The sequence below is a fragment of the Lissotriton vulgaris genome, chromosome 7 (assembly GCF_964263255.1).
Source record: "Lissotriton vulgaris chromosome 7, aLisVul1.2, whole genome shotgun sequence".
Lineage (NCBI taxonomy): Eukaryota > Metazoa > Chordata > Amphibia > Caudata > Salamandridae > Lissotriton > Lissotriton vulgaris.
This window is the reverse complement of record NC_141695.1, coordinates 1638658995-1638675833: the sequence shown is the minus strand read 5'-3', so window position 1 is coordinate 1638675833 and position 16839 is coordinate 1638658995.

Genomic DNA, 16839 nt, shown 5'->3' with positions numbered 1-16839 from the left:
TTTTGTGTTATTGTTAAGTCATTAATTGGGAAAAAATAATATTAATTATTAAAATAATTACAGCTAATGTGCTAATATATTTACTTTATTGTTATTGTTAATTAATAATTATTTGGTAATTAAATAATATTGATAAATTTTGGGTAAAGGAGTATTTTTAGGGTTCAGGGTCAGTTTTCAGTTTTTGGGTAAAGGGGCATTTTTAGGGTTCAGGGTCAGTTTTTAGTTTTTGGGTAAAGGGGCATTTTTAGGGTTCAGGGTCAGTTTTCAGTTTTTGGGTAAAGGGGCATTTTTAGGGTTCAGGGTCAGTTTTTAGTTTTTGGGTAAAGGGGCATTTTTAGGGTTCAGGGTCAGTTTTCAGTTTTTGGGTAAAGGGGCATTTTTAGGGTTCAAGGTCAGTTTTCAGTTTTTGGGTAAAGGGGCATTTTTAGGGTTCAGGGTCAGTTTTTAGTTTTTGGGTAAAGGGGCATTTTTAGGGTTCAGGGTCAGTTTTCAGTTTTTGGGTAAAGGGGCATTTTTAGGGTTCAGGGTCAGTTTTCAGTTTTTGGGTAAAGGGGCATTTTTAGGGTTCAGGGTCAGTTTTTAGTTTTTGGGTAAAGGGGTATTTTTAGGGTTCAGGGTCAGTTTTGGGTTTTTGGGTAAAGGGGTATATTTTAGGGTTCAGGGTCAACAAATAAGATTGTAAACAATTATTTTTATTATTTTCATTTATTATTTAATTATTATAATTTAATTTAAGTATTTTTAAGTATATTTTAGTAATTAAAATTTAATATTAATTTAATTTAACACTGTTTTTAATAAAGTCGATATTTTTTACATCTATATTATTGTTAACGATATTTTGTACTCGATATTTTTGTACTTACCTGTTTGTAGATACAAACTCGATATTTTGACTGTCGATATTTTGTCCACGATATTTTGGCAAGTCGATATTTTGTCCCTCGATATTATTTCAGTGATCCGTTAAAAAAAAAAGCATAATGAAAATGATACAAACAAAGCTGGTCCAAGTAATGCAAGTGGAAATACCTCCAGCCTAACCACGAAATTAACCACCTTGGAGCGCTTATATGAGCGCGAAATTCGAAAGTGGTGGGAGGTAACCTCATTACAAAATTATATTGAGGTAAATCGTGTACCAAGAGGGTTGAGAATTTATACCATACCTGCCTATGAAAACCCAGAACCTCTATTGTTAGATGCTTGGGCAGAACATATAGCGGACTCATGCAAAGGAATGTTGGTGATTCTGATACGATTTGCGTGGAGTGACCGCGATAAAGCACTAGCCTCTATAAAAGATTTGGAGGAAGAATTACTTAAAGAACAGGACCAGGATAATCTAAAGGAGAAACGAGAGCAAATGAAAAAACGACTGAAAACATATGAGCAAAAAATTAAACAACGTAAAGAAGACAAATTCGACAGAGATGAAAGAGACTACAGATTGGGCAGGGTACTAACATTTTCTAAAAAATATGATAATCCAAGGAAAGAGATCCGGAAAAAACAAACAGGTCCGCCACCCATAGTACCTGAAACCTCGGAATCAGAAGTGACACCAGATGAGGATTCGTATGAAGAGGGGCTGGGGGCTCCCACTCCTTCCCATTTTTATGAGGAATTCAAAGTGATGAGAAAACAACAACTGGAAGGCGGCAGGGGGAAACCACCAGAAAGAAGAGTGGGACGAGGAAGACGAGGAGGGGGAGTGGGGGCCAAAAACGTGGTAAGTTCACCCCCAATGACCCGCAGCAAAAAGACCTACAACAAGAGGAATTAAAATTGATAGACGATCTCTCTGTTATTAACCTAACTTCCAAAACATTGACTAAAGAGGAAGAAACTATACTAAAATTAGATCTTTCCTTCCGTCCGCTTAGAAAATTTGAATTTGCTCAAACTCGAATAGACCTGTTCAAATTTGTGAGAAAGTTAAAACTGCACAAGTTCTTCAAATTAAGACCCGTTCCCGCGAAACCTATCAGAAAAGTTCAACAAGAAATGACTGAAGGTTTATCCTGTAAAGATCTTAGTGGAATAATCACCATGGAGGAACTTCGAGCTGAGAATATGGAAGGAGAATATCTCAACATGAGCAATACACAAATGGTCTCTGCCATGGATGTCCAACTGAAAGGAGGTACTAGCTCTTTCAAACCTGCCTCTGTTTTCATGCCTCCTACTATGACTGATGCGATTGACACTTTTTCAGAAGCAGTGATTAAAGATCTGGTCAGATTAAGACATGGTGTCCAATATCGAAATAATAACACCACAAATTTCAACAAACAACAACAATTGGCCTTCAATAAACTTTGTGATGACTCTTCCCTTGTATGCAAACCTTCTGACAAGAGGGGTAATATTGTACTCATGACAAAAATACAATATGAAATGGAGGCCTATCGACAACTAAGTGATACTACTTGCTATCTAAAAATCACTAATTCTGACTATCAAAACAGCATCAGTGAATTTCATGATATAATTGCCAAATGGTATGAGAAAGACATGTTGAACAGTGACGAATTTCTATTCTTACGTTGTTTGAATCCCATCACCCCGACATTTTATCACCTCCCGAAGGTGCATAAAGATAATCTCAATCCTCCAGGACGTCCTATTGTGGCTTCACTAGGGGGGCTCACTGAACATCTTTCTATGTACATTGACTCTTTTTTATTTCCATTTGTGATTGCCCTAAAATCCTATCTTAAGGACACCACTCATTTTTTGAATTTGAAGGGGGACTTTGTCTGGCAAACAGGATATTGTATGATGGTGATGGATATCACTAGTTTATACACTAGTATTGCACACACAGATGGTCTGAGGGCTATTCAGAGTTTTCTACAAACAAGAGAAATTGGGTATTTTGAACACAACAAGATGCTCATAGAATTCTTAACTTTCAGCCTTAATAACAATATATTTGTCTTCAATGGACAGCTGTATAGGCAAATGTCGGGTGTGGCAATGGGTTCCTGTTCCTCCCCCAGCTACGCTAATCTTTGCGTTGGCTGGTGGGAGAAACAGATAGCCTGGAATAACAGTAATGCAATATGGAATCATAAGATCAAAGCGTGGCATCGTTATATTGACGATCTTTTTATTATCTTTGAAGGGTCAATTGATGAAGCTACCACATATATTGATGTACTGAATGACAACAATGTAAATTTGAGATTCAGTGGTGAAATCAGTGAGTTAAGTGTAAACTACCTGGATCTTACTGTATATGTGGAAGGAGGACAATTACATACCAAATTGTTTAGGAAAACTACGGCCGGTAATTGCACATTACATGCCACTAGTAATCATCCGAAAAAATTGATCAAAAGTATCCCCTACGGGGAACTTTTGAGGTTGAAAAGAAATAACACAACAGAAATGGAATTTCAAGAATCTGCGAAACTCTGCTTAGATCGTTTCAGAGTTCGTGGTTACAAAGAGGGAGTGCTCAAACAAGCTCTAAATAAGGTGAACAAACGACCTAGAAGTGAGCTGTTAAAACCCAAACAGACTGAGGTTAAAGATCAGGGAACCTTTAGACTGATCACTACTTATTCTGAAAATTCGGAACAAGTAAGGAAGATATTCAAAAAGAATTGGAACATCTTACTAACGGACAATACTATTAGAGAAGATTTACCATCCAATCCATTAGTAACTTATCGTAAAGCCAGAGCCTTGAAAGATGACTTAGTACATAGTCACCACATGGTTAAATCTAGTATCTCTAATAAAATACCTTTAAACGGATTTTATCCATGTGGAGGATGCAAGGCCTGCAAGATCAGTAAAAGGACCCTTACATATGTTATACCAGGTCTTAAATTCCCCAAGAAAATAACCAAGTTTCTGACATGCACAACACCTTATGCTATATATTGTTTGGTATGTCCTTGCGGTCTAAGGTACATCGGCAGTACTATCAATCCTGTTAAACTGCGGATATTGGAGCACATACGTGCTATCAATAATACCGATGAATCTTATCCCGTGGCCAGACATTTTAATAAACAACATGGGCACAACAGGGATCTGTTGGAATATTTTTGTCTGGACAGCGTTCCACCCCTCCCACGAGGAGGAGACCGTCTACAGAAATCACGGCGGTTAGAGTCACGTTATATTATAGACTTACAGAGTAAGAGTCCGTTGGGGCTTAACACACATGAGGAACTAGCAGTCCATTTGGGATATTAATATTTTAAATCTGAGAGATATTTTGTTTGCCTATGACATTTCGTTTAGAACTAATGGTCTTAATTTTCTGAAAAATATGCTTGATGAACTGAAATGTTGAAAAGTACATTGTTTTTCTTACACAGTATGACATGTGAATGGTTTAGCCCATCTGTGGGCGTTAATGAACTATATAGGGGTTTAGCCCATTCAGGCTCTAACGAAGTATTGTAAATACTGTAAATATTGTAAAAAGAGAGAATAGTATTTTCACTCTCTCTACCCCATCACGAACAATCATGATTTATGAAATGTATATACTTTCTTTTCATGTTTGGAATTTGCACATTCAAAGATGGCGATATATTTGCTTTTTTTGTTGTCCTTTTTCTATGTTCATGCCATACATACTGTGATTGAAGTAATGTGGTTAAAAGGAATGGCGGCGCGTTCGCATTCGCAATTGACAAAGGCTAAGTGCCGAAACTCGTCTTGTCCGTGCTGGTTTGCCAATAAAGAGCCTTTGGCACTGATAACCCCCCCTGTGAGTGCTGTTTCTTGTTCATATGGAACGTGGAGGAAATTTGGCAGCAGTGATTTTTCGGCGGGTACACCCCCGCTTCGAAGAGCACCCGCTCGAGTGTGCAGCAGGCTGGTGGTTTCTGGAGCATTAATATATATATATATATATATATATATATATATATATATATATATATATATATATATATTCAGGCAAAACGGCGTTCCAAGCGCGCGCTTAGGTACCAAAAGAATCCACACCAACAAGCAGGTCTGTCAAGTAGGTAGGGTTTATTCACGCCATAAGCCCTACGTGACGCGTTTCGCACTCCGTGAGTGCTTGTTCACACAAAGATGCTAGAAAAGTTTGCTGTATTTACCGTGTGTTTCTATGAACATAGACATGGGACTATCTATATTTACAACGTTCTAAGAGCGCCATCTTGTAATAGCAATATTAGTCTTACATTGATGGTAGATAGTCTTAAAGCACAGCAGTAATTGAATCACATTACAAACATCTGGCAAAGTAAACATAAACGACTTATAATTGTGCAATCAGTTCATGTTTCTTAAGTTAGACCACGTAAAACTAAAAAAATTAAAAAAATCATATTTGTGTTCTAAATTGAACAAGTGAACCAACATGTCAAAATTACAAATAAAGTTATGAATAATAACTCTAGACGTAGTCAGGCACCCACTCGTATGTGTCTTGTAGTGTCAAACACGTTCAGCCAATCAACTGTCGGGGTATAAGCACGTGATCGGCATACATGAGTAACCATGGTGATGATAACTCACAAATGTGCCGGAGTCCCTCTCGCTAGTAAAAGGTTACAGTGGCACTGTGTGCAAAGATGCTTGTATAGGTGTGTCAGATATGTATACGGAGGCTCTATATAAACAGAGTATAGTCTGCGAACAAAACACACGCTGGAGCATCCAATTGAATGCCAGTGCTGTTAACACGTGATCGGCACTGGAAACACAAGCGGTTCCCTTGGTTACCTGGGATAAACATGTGTGTGGTCACATTGGTTTAATGTAAACATCAACTTGATGATGTTAACTACTTCCCCCTGGTTAGTGGGTAAGAACAACGTGAAGGATTGACAAGTCGAGTAAAAATCTATTCCCTGGCTAGTGGGGGAGTTCACGTGTGACGTGGTTAAGGTTCAGGACAAAAGTCTGTCATAATCATATAATAAAACACGGTTCAGCAAAAAAAAAAAAAAAAGCATCCTACAAAGGATCAGCTTTAAGAAAAACCCTATTCTGAATACCCATAAGTGTTACAGTGTACTGTGATACAAAAAAGACAACATACTTGAAGCGGAGATTGGAGAAGGCCAAGTTGAAAGGACTCGGGTACTTGCATCACAAGACTGCGAATAAGTCCTGCCCTTTCAACCTGTAGGGAAAAGTACATAGGGACCAATGTCATAATGAGGAAAACGTTCAATTATGCAGTACATTACAAAAAAAATTTTTCATTCCTGATGTAAATGTACATTATATTCCTCATCAATATTGTGTCCGTTTGGAAAACGTGTGCAGAGACCAATAATGTGTCTCGATTCTCGTTGTCTGAGTCTTAAAGCACGATTACCACCTCTTTTGGATAAGGATACCTGTTCAATAATATAGTATCTTAACAGTTTGGCATTGGAAAAATGATGACTTTCAAAATGCCTAGCAATAGGGTACTGTTTGTCTCTGTTCGTAATGGCTCTGGTATGTTCCAATATGCGTTGTTTGGCCATTTTTGTGGTACTGCCTACGTACCTCAGTTCGCAAGGGCATATCAGTACGTACACCACAAATATGGTCGTGCATGTCAGAAATTGTTTTCTGGTTTCCATTTTGTTGGTGCTAGGATTCCAATATTCTTTGACCATATGGCTGTTCGAACAGGCTTTGCAGTGCCCGCAGGGAAAGAATCCGGGGAGATCCACCCCCCGTGGTACAGTCTCGCTGATCATATTGTGTACCAATAAGTCACTTAGATTACGTCCCCTGCGGTAGGTAATGCTAGGTCTTGCTGGTATGGTACTACCTATGATAGGATCATTTCTAAGTATATCCCAGTTCTTCATGATACTTTTCTTTATTTCCTTGTAGTTACCATTATAGTCAAGGATAATACGGGTGACTTCATTATCCTCTGTTGTTGCATCATCATTCCTTTGGTTGGTTAGTAAGTTCTTGCGTTCCACTGATTTTACTTTCTCAGTAGCTCTTTTGATCACCCATTTAGGATAGCCCCTGTTGGTGAACCTTTGTACCATAGATGCCTCCTCTTTGGTGTAGTCCTCAATGGTGCTACAGTTCCGTTTTGCCCTTAGAAGTTCCCCGTACGGGATGCTCCACTTAAGGGGCTCTGGATGACTACTTAGGGCATGCAGTAAGGTGTTACCTGCTGTCTCTTTCCGGAATAATACAGTTTTGAGTTTATTATTCCGTACTTGTACCTTGATGTCCAAATATTCAATCTCCCTATCACTGATGTTACTTGTTAGTGTGATATTGTTGTTGTTATTATTCAATTTGGAGATGAAATCAATGGCCATGTTTTTACTGCCTTTCCAGATCACAAAAATGTCATCTATGTATCTTAGCCACATAGTGACATTCTGGAATCCTTCCTGTACATCTGGTCTATTTCTCATGTCCGCCTCCCATGCGCCCATGAACAAGTTGGCAAAGCTCGGGGCAAAACATGTGCCCATCGCGGTGCCATGCAGTTGGACGTAGATGTCATCGTTAAACAGGAAGTAATTGTTGACTAGACAGTATCTCATCATGTCTAAGATCATGGTGGTATGCCCCAAGTATTTGATGTTACGGGTTTTCAGAAATCTAGCACATGCCTCTATGCCCTGATTGTGTTCTATAGAGGTGTACAGTGAGCTAACATCAAGCGTTATAAGCAGTAGATCTTTATCCCACTTAATGTCCTTGATCTTATCAAGAAAATCCTTAGTGTCACGTACATATGTTGGTAGATTTTTGACATATTCCTGCAAAAAGTAGTCCACGTATCTGGAGATGTTTTCCAGTACACTCCCTCTGGACGAAATGATGGGTCTGCCTGGTGGATTGTGTTTACATTTATGGACTTTTGGAAGTAGATATAGAATTGGAAGAATAGGAAAGTCTCGTTTTAAATAGCAGTATTCCTCCCACTCAACTGGCATTACCTACCGCAGGGGACGTAATCTAAGTGACTTATTGGTACACAATATGATCAGCGAGACTGTACCACGGGGGGTGGATCTCCCCGGATTCTTTCCCTGCGGGCACTGCAAAGCCTGTTCGAACAGCCATATGGTCAAAGAATATTGGAATCCTAGCACCAACAAAATGGAAACCATAAAACAATTTCTGACATGCACGACCATATTTGTGGTGTACGTACTGATATGCCCTTGCGAACTGAGGTACGTAGGCAGTACCACAAAAATGGCCAAACAACGCATATTGGAACATACCAGAGCCATTACGAACAGAGACAAACAGTACCCTATTGCTAGGCATTTTGAAAGTCATCATTTTTCCAATGCCAAACTGTTAAGATACTATATTATTGAACAGGTATCCTTATCCCAAAGAGGTGGTAATCATGCTTTAAGACTCAGACAACGAGAATCAAGACACATTATTGGTCTCTGCACACGGTTTCCAAACGGACACAATATTGATGAGGAATATAATGTACATTTACATCAGGAATGAAAAAATTTTTTTGTAATGTACTGCATAATTGAACGTTTTCCTCATTATGACATTGGTCCCTATGTACTTTTCCCTACAGGTTGAAAGGGCAGGACTTATTCGCAGGCTTGTGATGCAAGTACCCGAGTCCTTTCAACTTGGCCTTCTCCAATCTCCGCTTCAAGTATGTTGTCTTTTTTGTATCACAGTACACTGTAACACTTATGGGTATTCAGAATAGGGTTTTTCTTAAAGCTGATCCTTTGTAGGATGCTTTTTTTTTTTTTTTTTTTGCTGAACCGTGTTTTATTATATGATTATGACAGACTTTTGTCCTGAACCTTAACCACGTCACACGTGAACTCCCCCACTAGCCAGGGAATAGATTTTTACTCGACTTGTCAATCCTTCACGTTGTTCTTACCCACTAACCAGGGGGAAGTAGTTAACATCATCAAGTTGATGTTTACATTAAACCAATGTGACCACACACATGTTTATCCCAGGTAACCAAGGGAACCGCTTGTGTTTCCAGTGCCGATCACGTGTTAACAGCACTGGCATTCAATTGGATGCTCCAGCGTGTGTTTTGTTCGCAGACTATACTCTGTTTATATAGAGCCCCCGTATACATATCTGACACACCTATACAAGCATCTTTGCACACAGTGCCACTGTAACCTTTTACTAGCGAGAGGGACTCCGGCACATTTGTGAGTTATCATCACCATGGTTACTCATGTATGCCGATCACGTGCTTATACCCCGACAGTTGATTGGCTGAACGTGTTTGACACTACAAGACACATACGAGTGGGTGCCTGACTACGTCTAGAGTTATTATTCATAACTTTATTTGTAATTTTGACATGTTGGTTCACTTGTTCAATTTAGAACACAAATATGATTTTTTTAATTTTTTTAGTTTTACGTGGTCTAACTTAAGAAACATGAACTGATTGCACAATTATAAGTCGTTTATGTTTACTTTGCCAGATGTTTGTAATGTGATTCAATTACTGCTGTGCTTTAAGACTATCTACCATCAATGTAAGACTAATATTGCTATTACAAGATGGCGCTCTTAGAACGTTGTAAATATAGATAGTCCCATGTCTATGTTCATAGAAACACACGGTAAATACAGCAAACTTTTCTAGCATCTTTGTGTGAACAAGCACTCACGGAGTGCGAAACGCGTCACGTAGGGCTTATGGCGTGAATAAACCCTACCTACTTGACAGACCTGCTTGTTGGTGTGGATTCTTTTGGTACCTAAGCGCGCGCTTGGAACGCCGTTTTGCCTGAATATTGATTACCGGTCACCTCACCGGCAGCGCGCCACCCCCACTTGACGAGGGATACTCCATTGAGGTTGCCGTTGGATGTCATATATATATATATGTATATATATATATATCAATTCCGAGATCCACACAATGCTCCTCGTATCCAGGGTTGTATGAAAAAGCACGAGCCCAAAGTTGCATCCAAAAGATTTTATTTCGTGACTGGCAACAGAAAAATAACTCGACGGGTTTCGGGAAGTTTCCCTTGCTCACGAGTCAAGTTGTGTGCATTTCATTGGTTTAAATAAACAAACATGTGACAAAGTAACATAAACAACAGACTACTGCGATTTGATAAACAAAGCAGTAGTACGGAATGTTTCTTCTTTGTAACATTTTATGCAATTTACATTGTTTTGTTATTATGTCTAAGTAACAAAAATATAGAATAAGTGCAAGGAAATAATTCGATTCAATTCATATTCAAAGCACATTATATCAATCCATCAGTTCCATGGGCTCTCTACATTGAGCCTCGAGTCTTAGAGCCAGCTTGTTAAATCAAATCAAAAGCATGCACTGTTATCCCTGATAGTATGCGGGTTTAAAGAGCAGTTACACGGCTAGTGCATTACGCTACAGATGTACCACCAATTATGTATAAATCAAAGGTTTACAACCACATGAATATAACAGTTGGCAAATTGCTATTTACAAGTACCGCCCCAGTGGGCAAGCTAATCTCAAAATTAAACCTCCACGGAACATAGAATTTGCGTTATTTTACACGTGCATGAGTGCCAAAACACAATATCACAGCAACAATGTTGCCCATGTGGGCATAATTCCTACAGCATGTCCTTGAACATTCGAATGTAGTAAACTGCAATTTGTTTTCTCAATGTTTAGATGGAGTCCACATTCCCTGAAAAAATTAAACATAAACTGATCAAATTATATTTTAAACACACAAACATGATATTTATACAAAGTTTAAAAGAGAATATCTATACACAGGCACATGTATCAATAGCAACAATTGGACCTCTTAATGGGACCAACCTTGGGGCACCGAGGGGGAAAAGCATATATCAGTTTGCATAGTTATAGTTGTTCGTGGCGTGAACCGATTAGCCTAAATGTACTTCCATTTCCTCATCGTTATTATGTCCAAGAGGCGTCAAATATCGCCATAGCCATCCTCACGCTTCATCCCGAAGTGTAAGGTCAAGAGGGTCTGGAATCTCTATGATGCATCTGTCAGTTGGTTTCTCTTGAATCAAGACCCGGTTATATTTCAGTGTGGTGGTCCAGTAATATAATTTGAGGTTGGGTAATGCCCATCCTGCTCTTTCCCTCGGGAGTGTGAGACATTTAAAGGCCCTTCTTGGCTTAGTGTATGCCCATATAAACCAGCAAAACATATCTTCCATTTTCTTGAGACATTCATTTGAAAATTCTAGTGGAATTTCTCGGAAGAAATATAAAATTTTAGGAAAGAAAAGCATTTTTATCTTCCAATGATGGAAAAATGATTATTATTTCGCCTATATAACTCTTGCTTAGTTTTGGCTATTAGTGGTTCTATGTTATCTTTGACAATATTGTCTATTTCTGCGGATATATCTATCCCTAGATAAGTTGCCTTATCCATGATTCTATCATCAATCAGTGTTATATTTTTATTTATTACTAGTTGTGTTTTAGACCGACTGAGAGAATCTATCGAAAGTTTCCCAAATCTATCTGCCTCTTTTTCAACCTCCTGAAGAGTCTTAAAAGGATCTGGGGTTACAAGAGCGATATCGTCTGCGTATGCCAACACTTTTGTCTCCCAGCCATGAGTCACTATGGGTCTAATAATATTATTTCCTAGCTGTCGTTAAAAGGAATCAAGGTAAATCACAAATAATACGGGTGAGCTCGGGCAACCTTGTCTGGTCCCCTGGTTATGTCAAATGTTTCAGATAATGCACATTAACATAGACTCTGGCCATTGGCTGAAAATAAAGCATCCTGATAGCCTGTAAGAACCCTTAATGCCGACCCTTGACAGGGCTTCCCCCAGAAAAGACCAGGAGACCCTGTCAAAGGCTTTCTCTGCGCCCAAAAAAGAATCAGGCCCATTGGGTCATTAGATGTTGTAGAGGCATCTAAAGGCGTAATTACCCTTCTGACATGGTTAACCGTCTCCCTTCCTGGGATGAATCCATGCTGTTGCTCTGAGACTACTTTATGAATAATTGGCGTTATACGGGATGCCAAAATTTAAGAATATATTTTGCTATCACTATTTATAAGTGTTATTGGTCGGTAAGATCCCGGCTCACTCGCCAGCTTATTCTTTTTAAGGAAGATTACAATTTTGGCGGAAGACCAGGAATCCTGAGGATCCCCCCTTTTAAATACATGATTAACAGCAGGGTCATGCAATCTTTGAGTTGCTGGGCAAAGTTCTTGCAAAATTCAGCAGGGATGCAATCCAGCCCTGTGGCCTTACCATTAGGTAGGCTATTAATACTTAACAAAATCTCAATCCAATCTGGGGGAGCTTCTAGTTGTTCTTGATCTTCTGCCTGAAATTGTACTCCAGGACTTGAATTCAGATATTCCTTGATTTTATCTGGATCTCCTGGGTGTTCATCCTGATATAACTTTTGAAAACGTATTTCGGATATCATCAGGGTCCGAGACGAATCCACGTATAGGGTCCCTGATCTCCTTTATTGTGTTTTGGGTTGCCTTTTGTATGGCTCTCATGGCCAAGTGATGATCTGCTCACTACACTCATAGGTAGCCTCTTTCCAGACAGAAAGTTTGTCTGCCGCATCTTTAGGTATAATTTCCATAATACGTGATTTTGCTACTTTTACCTTTGCCTGTGCCTCCTCCGTCCCCCCTCCTTTTTGAAGCATTTTGACTAGATCTTCCTCTGCTTGAGCTAACACGTTTTGTAAATCATGAATTTGTTGCTGTTTCCTTTTATTAAGATTCAAAGAAAATATAAGGGTTTCCCTCCCGATACCTGCTTTCAGTGCATTCCAGACATAATTGATTGCTATACTACCTAGGTTTTTCATTAAGAACCGTGGTATCCAATTCCTAATATGTTCACAATATTCTTCATTGAAAAGTAAGGCTCGTTCAAAACTCCAAGAGCGGGCTGGAGTCTAAAAAAATTTCTTTTGATTTGTATAACTAAAGGATTGTAATGTAATGTAAATTGATACTTGTATAGCGCACTACTCACCCGCAAGGGTCTCAAGGCGCTTGTACGAATACCGCTGTGGAACCCATCCTGGCTTTCCCTGTGAGGCGTCCACTCCTGGGCACCCCCAAGGTGGAGGCCAGGCATCCTTAGCGTTGTGGGGGCCGTTGTGGAGATTAAGCAAGCTATTGCCCAGAGTTGCAGATTGGGACTCCATGATTGGAATAGGCACCGAGGTGAGAATTATCGGTCCGTGGAATTTTGAGCCCAAGACCCGCCGAGGCGGGGAATTGAACCCTGGTCCCAGGCTAGACCTCTGCATCAGGGTCTGCCGCTCTAACCATTGAGCCACACTTCTCCACATATAACTAAAGGATTATGATCAGAGAGTATGCGTGGAGCCTTTTCAATCTTACAATAATGAAGAAGGGAATAAGATACAAATATAAAATCAAGTCAGGCCTGCATGTTGTGAGGACTAGAAAAAAAGTAAAACCAGGGTCCGTCGCATTTTTCCAATGCCATACATCATTCAGACCGTGATCTATACATAACGCTCTTAGCGCTCAGAATACTTTAGGCTTCTGGCCATTATTGTGACCCATGGATTCTAAGTTCAAATTCATATTAGCCGGAATATTAGTATTAAAATCCCCACAAAAAAGAATAGGGAGTGGCCAAGCAGCAAGCTCAATGTTTACTTGATCAAATACCCCAGGGTCGTCAATGATATTGCCATAGATTGAACAAATGGTTAGTGATTCTCCACTAGACATATGTCATTCTGTTATCACCCACCTCCCAGCGTGGTCAACCATTGTTCGTGGTGATGAAGCGGGCTTCAGAAAATATTTTATTCTGACTCGTGGATTTAATTCCCCATAACATGAACTAATCAATTAATGAGTTGTTGCATGATTTGTTTAATTAACACAACCTAGATTAAGTTTGCACCACACATATACACGCGGGAAACTAATTACATGTGCTCTTGTTGTATTTGCAAGTCTGTTTTGTAACACATGATTAATATTGTCTTGTTTGTTATGTCTGTCCTATTGTCTTTGTCACTATTAATATGCGGCTGATCATTCATGGCATGTGCTTTTTATATGTGCTTACATGTATGTCCTATGTTGTGTTTGTCTGTCTGTGTATCATTTAATCATCTTTTTACTCTTTCAGAAACATAAAGCTGGATTACATGAAGAATGGTAGATATTTTATGTGCTGCTTTAAATGTTTGCTTTTGCTAAATGTTTTTCTATTAGTGGGTTAATTAATAATTAGCAAGGGATTGGGTGGTACAGAAGGGTTTGCTTTACCTGAATTAATCACTCTTTTTGTGTTTGTTTAAATATTAGCTCAAGAATGGTTTGAGGGCCTAGTCTCTGTTTCTGAAGAAAAGTTGGTCGGCCTGAACTGAGCAGAGTTGGAGCCAAGTGTACACGTTTTGGAAATCTTCCATGCGGAGCTTGTTTAACCTTCTTCTTGAATGGATTATGGCTCTGACTTTTGAAAAAAACTATGGCTCTAACAATGGAGCTTGTTTTCATGGACTGCTCTGGATGTTCTTTTACAAGGCCGAGGAAGTGGCAGGCATATTTCTGCTGAGCTTTGGTGGAAGTCAGATTGGCAACTTTTAATGTTGCAAAGCTCGGAAGCTGATGTCACTCTATGTCAATGGACAATGGCTTAGTGACACGCCTATTCCCTGGACGTGGTAGTTGTGGTGGCCTGACAGCCATCAACCAATCACAGTGCTTAACTTTTCTAAAATATAACATTTAGTTAAATTTGAGAGCAAAAATGATATAAAATTGGCTCTCTTGAAGGGTTTGGGGCTGTCTGTTCCAGAGGGCGAAGTGCTGTCCGATTACCTTGGGATTGTAAGCATTTCTACTGTTTATTATTTGTTTCCCTTTCAGGTCAGAAAACTAACTTAGAGTATAAGATTTATGTTTTCTTAAGTTCATTATTTTGATCAATACTGATTTGACAGTTAACATTGTGCCAATGTTTAATGCATTTAACTGAATTAATAAAACTAAATGTTTGATTTAATAAAGAGAGTTAATAAAGATTTTTTTCAATTATGAATTTAAAAATAAACTTTTAAAATGACAAGCTGGTCTTGTTTATTGTAGATAGTTTATAGCTTAAAAACAAATACATATTAGATCCATGCACCTCATGATTCAGCTGCTCTAATGTTTCTTATGGGCCCTGGTATTGATTGGTAAGTGTGATAGTAGATTGAGACATCATTTATAAAGTATTTTAGTTGCAGAGCTGGATCAATTTGGTAGCTTCAGACGGTTATATGTTGTTTTTGACATGTATGTTACATATATGTTGGTATAGTCATAGGATTGATGTTTAACAAATGTTAAGTTTTTGATTATGTCAGATTGTTATATGTAGTCTTAAGGAATTTTTCCAGCAGTGTGAAAAATTTCTGGTTAATTGCCGGCAAGGTAGTGTGACTAGAAGAGTTACACAGTGCATTTGTCTGATTCAAAATTGTGGTATAGAATATATCACGTGTTGTGGACGTACAACACAAGTTTAGGGACCTTAGATGTGCATGGTTGAATGTATAGTGAGGATTGCCTATGAAATTGTAGCATTAAGCAGAGGGACCTGGTGAGCCTGTTTTAAAGCTTTCTGTGAAAAGAGTAGTAGGATTTATTCAAGCTTGAGTGAAGGGTGAGATAGCGTTGTCTATTCTTATCAACGCTTGACGTTTTCTGTGGTTGGTTCAAGTCCTGCCAAGAATTCGTGTGTGTATGATCAGGGTTTTCTTGTTTGAAAGTGTGTGAATGGTTTGTAAACTGAAGGGTAGGGTAGGAATTACTCTATTTGCAATTGAAACTATTCTGTGAGAATAGCGTCGTCTATTCCACGCTGAGAATATTTGAATGAATGTGTAAAACTATCTCTTTGTTAGAGAAGCAGGCAAATGGTTTGTTTTCATGTTGTTATTAATTGCGTTTTTAAAAAGTAATTGGAAAGTGTTTTAAACCCTTCTGGGTAAAGTAAAAGCATTGAAAAGGTGTTTTGCGCTATTTGAATACCTTCAAAAAGCATTGCGCGCTATTTAAATCCTTTAAAAAGTGCCCCGATCGAAAATTGTAAGGGAGGGGCTGATTTAGGAGTGAGAGCGTGTGGGGAGAGCCTGCAGCCGCAGCAGCTGCATACGTCAGAGCCCACCGCGCTCTGATTGGTTGATAGCAGTGCTCTCATTGGCTGAGGTGCGATAAATATTTTAAAGTGGTTTCTGGCTTTTGCGGATGGATTTAAGCTGATTATTTGCATATCGCGCGTAGCAAGTGTTGTATTGTTGGAGCGCTATAGCAGCAGTACTGACAAAAATATTGGCTGAGTTTTACAGGGACAGCGCGCTAATTAACTGCCTGGAGCGCTGTGCTGTGATTAATTTTGACACGTTATTGGTATGGTATTCTAAGCAGTGAATTAGATCAGCTGCTTTGGTTATTGTTAAAAATTGCGTTGTCCTAGAATGCGGAGCATTTTGTGAAGGAGGGGGGCTGGAGCGAGTGAGAGAGCTCTGTCAGCTGCAGCGGCTGTCTACGTCAGCCGCCGCGCAGTCATTGGGTAAAAGGCCGACGCGTCATACACGGAGCCGCGCTCTGATTGGGCGAAGCTCCGTGTGTTGTCCCAAGTCACGGAGGAGCCGCGCTCTGATTGGGCGAAGCTCCGTGTGTTGGGCGAGGTCTTATATTTGTAATGTCCCCGTATTAAATTGTTGTTTCAGGTGGTCTTGTTCTCGGCGTGTGTATTGTGTATTGCCTTGGGTGTTGCGCGAGTTGAGAGGAGCGCGTGTGGAGGGAGACATAGAGGAAAACGCCCTTCGTTTCAAAACGTCATAGTAGGGTCGCGCAC